This window comes from Akebia trifoliata, chromosome 8 (assembly GCF_017979445.1).
Source record: "Akebia trifoliata isolate Shusen 1 chromosome 8, ASM1797944v1, whole genome shotgun sequence".
Taxonomy (NCBI): Eukaryota; Viridiplantae; Streptophyta; class Magnoliopsida; order Ranunculales; family Lardizabalaceae; genus Akebia; species Akebia trifoliata.
Window position 1 is genome coordinate 36,557,310 of NC_141382.1, and position 6,664 is coordinate 36,563,973.

At 34.0% G+C, this 6,664-nt stretch overlaps 1 long non-coding RNA gene across 1 annotated transcript; it reads right to left on the bottom strand.

The window, feature by feature from the left end:
• Window positions 1-1,157: 1,157 nt before the first annotated feature.
• On the bottom strand, window positions 1,158-2,433 carry LOC147396634 (uncharacterized). The gene is made up of 2 exons (XR_015180679.1): window positions 1,829-2,433; window positions 1,158-1,737 (listed from the first exon to the last, which is right to left on the bottom strand). It is a non-coding gene; the product is annotated as an uncharacterized LOC147396634 (long non-coding RNA).
• Window positions 2,434-6,664: the final 4,231 nt, after the last annotated feature.

A 6,664-nucleotide genomic window follows, 5' to 3' on the forward strand; every position in this document is an offset into this window, starting at 1 on the left:
TCAAAGCTTTGTCAAGGTGTTGTGATGAATTTTTCTTGAACCAATGACCATAACATATGAGTCAGATTCTTCATACATACTTTTCTCCATTGAGTATAGTGTTGTAAATGCATTGCACATTAATGGCTATGTGATATACCATAATTTCATAAGTGCTTTAGAAACAATCTAATTTACATAGGAAACGACCCAATTTCCACAATCATATAGTTAAAGCTTACTTGAAGTGATTCTTTGAGTCATTACTTGAAACTTCAAGACTTATTAAGGATTTTCATCCATCCTCTATTTTGCAGAATAATCAATACTAGAACTTGGAAATGAGGGAAATTAAATTTATTAGTAACCCACTAAATCACTCATTTGACTTGTTTGCACTCATTGAACCTTATTTATCCTTTTGAAGATGAAGGTTGGATTCCCATAAAACCTGTAATTTCATCACTTTGAAAAAATCTACAATCTCGCTCTTCATGCTTTGGGAATTAAAATGAACAATGAGTCAGAATGAGAATTTCATCACAAGTTGTTCACATTTTATGAAATTTCTCTTAAAACAAACTCTTCAAGAAATTTAATAGTGAAGAGGGTATTTAAGGTTTATAAAAGAGTATGTTACATAGAACAACACTATAAATAATCAACATAATATCTAAACCCAAGATTGGGTAGTTTTTAATTACATATCATTTTGAGAAAAGTTAAAGTTGGTTCAACAAGAAAACATGTCGTAGATGATGAGATTCTTTCACTATTTCCATGAACAACTTGCAATGATCAATCTCACTTCCTCTCAATAAAACTGAATTATCGCTCATAGAAATGCTAAAACGAGTTGGTTATGAATTTATAGTCCATGCAAAAGATGAAATCAACATTAGAGGTGAAAGTTATGAAATTGGACGTTATCAAAAGCTCCAATGGATCCACGGAATCTTGGTGTACATTCCATTCTGCCAGTATAATACCATACCACCAACAGAATACAAGGCATAAACCCAACACATCATCAAGAAAACCTTCTCATAGACAACCCCCTCTAGAAACAACTTTAAGTATGATCCAATTTTGAGAATCACAGTCCCTTTCTCAAAACAAATCACCTCACCTCCACCATGAGTAGCCTCTCCTTGTAAACTTCTGACTAAGAAAAAACAAAGCAACAAAGATAACTGAAGTCATGTATAAAACACAAGATTTTACATGGTTTAGCAGTGTTCCTACATCCACAGATCAGATCAAGAACAATCACTAATTTCTTTCACAGTTTTACAGTCTTAAAGATCTCTATTTATAAAATTGGGAGTTTCTAAAACACGCCTATCTCCCCAAAAGTACAAGACCTTTAAGAAAATATTACGTAATTGTCTTTTTTGTAATCCTCAAAAAAATCACCCTGGGGCACTACCCCTTCATCCCGTCTGCCGACCGAGCAGTAAGACTTGCCCCTTACACCCTGTAACACAGCGTACCGCCAACAAAATACAAGACATTTACACAACACAAACAAAAGCCACTATTTATTTTTTTCTATGCAAGCAAGATCAATAAATTACATCAAAACAAATAATATTGTACATGATTGATAAGGGACATACTCCTAGACTACGTTACCTTCCCTGAAGACATGCTAAATAGTCCAGTTCAAATCTTTCAATTTATCCAGACAAACTTTCGTCCATTGGTCGACCACCCAAGGGTAGGATCCACTTTTGAAAGCCTAAACAAGAAGCAAATCTGATGAAAAAAGACACGATAAGATCACTGTAATGGTTATAAAAGCTTCAAATTAGAATATCTGTTTCAACAGGTTTAAGTGAACTCTTACCAACTTTTTTAGTTTTCTTCTAAAGAAGTCAGCTATAGGCCTTCTAGCAACTTAGGCAAATAGCATAACTTTTCAATATTTAACATTGCTTAGAAAGTGAAGAGAGTTAGCAAAGAACATGAAATTTAGAGATCAATTAAAGTTGGCAGAATCGCTTTACAATCTGCTGTTCCCACTATTGTGATTCTCTAATGTAAAGAAAAGAAAATTTAAAGAGTAAATAGCACAAGTTGTAGGGTTCACAGATGAAGATTTCCATATAAATTCCATCAAAACTAAAGAGAACGTTGTGGATGAAGAGAGAGAGAGAGTATTTCATCATGAGTGACTAACAGAAGAAGAGAGAGGGTACAGCTTCCATCTGTCGATTATGGAGAGTTGAAGCTGTACTCTCTCTCTTCTGCTATGGGTCTTGATGAGCCTGATAGAGAGATCTGATAGTGAGAGTGTGATAGATCTGTTAAGAAACTGCAGTCCCTTCATCCATCCTTAAATAAGTAGAGACCAATGGGGCTGTGGAAACCTATGATTTAACTCAGACACAAATCCACTAAGGTGGTTAATTAATGGCATATAATTTCAAAATTCGGAGGAATCGTGCTACACTGACTTTGTTGGACACTGCGTTCAACATTGTGATGACGTGGCAGTGCATAGATAACTATATATTTATTTTGTGGAGATACTAGAAAACAAAAGATTAAAGATTTTTGAACTCAGTCTGACAGGGACTCAAAAACTCACTGATGTATTATGCACGAAGAACAGTAGATTCCTTCGTTTAGGAAACACAACCGTACCCATGGGATACACAACTGCAAATGGCAGGTCGGTTGTGTATCCCAAAGGACAGAATCTATAGTTCTTTGCTCATGCCACGTTGGTGAGTTATGAACCCCCCTATCAGGTTGAATTCAAAAATCAGTACCAAAAAATAAAAAAAAATGCTATGATTCTCTATGCACTGCCACATCAGCACAGTGTCAATAAAATCAGTTCAGCATTTTCCAACTCAATAGCTGGAGTTGATTTGACTTGACTCAAATGACCCCCAGAAACCATGAGTGGATTAGTATGAGTAAAAAATAATATATAAATTTTATCAATATTTAAAAAATGGTTATTGATATTTCAAACAAGATCCTGATGAATGCACACGGTCTTGGTATGTGGTTGAATGTGTAGTTGACTTGGCAAGGGCACAGAACCATAGATTGTTTTCATCAAGATACATAGGAAAACGATGTGCAGTACTGTGCTCTTCCCATGTAAACCGCATACCATGTACTTAAATTGTGTGCATTCATTATTAGTCTTCAAATAAATATCATCACCCAAAAACTTTACCAAACTTGGTGGCACCTATCTAAAAATTCATATTAAATAAGTTGGTCAGATTTCTTACCCCAATTAATGCATTTTGGCCGACTCCATCAAATTGACAAGTTACCTAATCCAAGTTGAGTTGATAAATTTGTTCCATCAACAATGGGTGACAATTCACCTAAAAATCCAATTGAATTGAGTTGAGATTTCAAAACTATGGTAAATGAAATAAGAGATATTCTATTGCAACACCAACTTTTTCTAACAACACCCACACTCCAATTCATATGTAAATAAGAGAATATACTTAGCACAAATCTTGGGGTGCTGTTAGTAAAAGTTGGTGTGGCTATAGAAGCTATCTAAAATAAGCTTGATGGTCAACATAAATTATGAGTTGTTCTACAAACTATACTACTTTTTACAACAATACATATAACATTGCACTAATGTGGTGGTATGCACAGAACCATAAATGCTTTTCACTCCTATCTCGAGGACATCATCTATGGTTCTTTGCACATCTCTATGTTGGCATGGTATTGAAGGCAGTGTTGTACATAGTCAGTTTACCATTTTTCATAAATTATATAATAAATTCCTTAACCATGATCATCTAATTAAGCATTATCTTAACTGGACTTTTCTAGCCTTTCCATGATCAACATGTCAATAAATTACAATACATTTCTTAGGAATGGACCACAATGGTTCCTTTTCACTTTTAGGACTAATTATAGAACTCTCTACTATACTGGAACCTTTAGGGTTTGTTTGGTCACAATAAAAATTATTTTACTTATCCTGAGTAGGATTTTCCTTGATCCTGGCGTGGAAACCCTTAGCCAGATTAGTTTCCATATTGTTTGCCTGACATGGTTTAGTTTAGTTTACGTGTATTTTTTCATACACTGATGCAAGTCTAATCTAATGTAGTAAATAGTTCAAAATTGAACTCATATAAAATTTAAGCCTAATAAATTTTAATATGAAAGCTTAAATACTAACTTAATACAAAAACTCACGAAGAGTTTTTATAAGTCAGACTAGCCTTAGTAACTTAGTAAGATTTCAAATCTTACTAAGGGTTGTGAGCTCATATCTTGGCATCCTAAAACATGATCTGATGCTATAGACTTGTAGAGGACAAAATTCTATAAACTTTGAAATTCTTCCTTTCAAGAAAATATTATTTTTCACCGTTGAATTTTAATTTTAAGTTTAGGGAGTTTAGTAATTATCCATTTCCAATAACTTGGAACAAGCTTAAAATATATATATTTTTTTTGAATTTTTTGAATTTGATTTTTGTTATGAAATTTAGTATGATTTTTGGTGTTGGATTGCCAAGATGGTAATCCATGTGGGCTCAACGACCCTTTTATAAGGTTTGGAATCTTACTAAGTTAGCGAGGAAAGTGTTTTTCAATTATTATATATTGGATTCTATTGAATTTAGAGTTACTTGTACAGTTCTCGAGAGAGATGAGTGAAAGACTACCTTGATTTCATGTGATACCCGGGTATGATAGTCTTTTCACTCCAGTTACCTAGTGGAGTTGATGAAAGAGACGTGGGAGAGGGGAAGCCCAGCCTTTTTTTTTTTTTTTTGGGTGGGATTCCCCGTTTTCAATTTTTCATGGTTACGCACTTCACAAGTGGAACCCGCTAATTTAGTTAAATATTGATCATGTGAGACACAAACATAGAAAATGTAGGTAACATGTCTAACATCTTGATTTAGATAGCATAGCTAGGGAGACAAACACAGCATTAAGATTTGAAAAAAATGAAAATCTCTTTCAAATCTTCATTAAATGGGACTCTTAATATTTGATCCATTGCATCAATGGTATACCAGTGCCTTCTTTTTTATTTATTTATTAAATAAGCCTATTTTTAATAAGCTCGATAACTTGGTGCGGGCATGATTTGAACCCAGGACTATGGTACGGGTGGATTAAAGATTTTCTTATTGAGAGGGAAAACTATGATTATTCGATAAGGTTGAAGAAAATGGCATTTAGGTCACTTTTCATTAGTCTATGGGTGCCAAATATAAACCAAGTAGAGGGAGCTCTAATAAACCCAAAACTTTTTTTTTGGGGGGGGAGGGGGATAGATAACTAAAATAAATCCAGTTATCAAGTAGACAATGTAATTTTTTTTTTAATTTGTGGGGCAAGCGCCCCCATTGCCTCCACTATAAATCCGTCTCTACTCTTTAGTATCATCACCCAAAGACGTTACCAACTAAGTTAATTGGCACCTGTTATACCAGAGCCCTCCTGCAAACACATGAAGCTGATCAAGGAAATTCATGAAGGTGCAACTTCCTTCTTAACATGCACTTTTGATTTATGTTAGCGTGAAACAAGTAGGGCAGCATATTTTCTTGCTTGCCGTGCGAGAAAATATTTTAATTAGTAAGGAGTTTTCTTCTTTTCCTCAAGAGTTAGTATTGTGGAGGATGATCTTTCTTGTAACTATTCCCGAGATTACTGTAATAATAAAAAAGGATTGGCCCTTTCAACCCAAGCTTCCTAGACCTAAAAAAGATAAAAGAAAAAGAAAGGTGAAAAAAAGGCAAAAGAAACATACTAGTACTACAAATAAAAAAATGTTAATGTGTAAAAATAGAATTGTGATAATATGACTTGTCAGGTGGCTTGGCATACTCAAATGACTCCATGACGTGTGACAAGTTTAGAAACCGTATATCTATATGTCTCGGGAAACAAGATTCCCTTGGAATATACTTTTTATACCACCTAGCAAGTCTTATTATCAATACTCGTAAAAATATTATCTTCGATATTTTTAGATCTCACTTGTCAAGCTTTCAACTTAATTAGTAAATTCACCATGTCTAGTTTCTATAGGGAGTGGATCCTCTTTGGTACTTTTTTCCCTATAGTTTTCTCTAGTGCATTTTGACGGTTGATATAATGGCATGTCGTAAAGACATCAAAATCCCTCGATGAAATATTTGGAATGTCTATTTCAAAGCCTTTGATCTGGTTTAAAATAATTTTCTTTTTGAACTTTTTTTTTTAAAATATGATTTAGGCCATGATTTATAGATGGTTGAAGGGTTTTTTTCTTTTCACCACGAATACATGGAAAAAGTACTACCGAGGATTTGCTCTCATTTGTATAATACTAAGTTCTGAGTTGGTTCACTTTGTTTTGGCACAAAGGTTAAAAGATTGAATATCATTCGAGACCGAGATGGTTCACCTGGAATCATTCTTAAATGAGATGAGCCTGATGACCAAGATCCCCTTACTTATTCTTCGAAGACTTGCAAAAAAAATTCTCATCTCTGTTAAGATAGTGGTATAAGTGAATCATCTCGATATCATTCATGAATGAAAGACAAGACAGAAAATCGAAATTAAAAACCATGGTTAAAAGATCGTATTATATGTTATTAGGTCGGAGGGCACTTAGCAAATTAAAGACATGCACGCTTAATAATTCAAAATGGATAAAGATGGGAGTGCAACT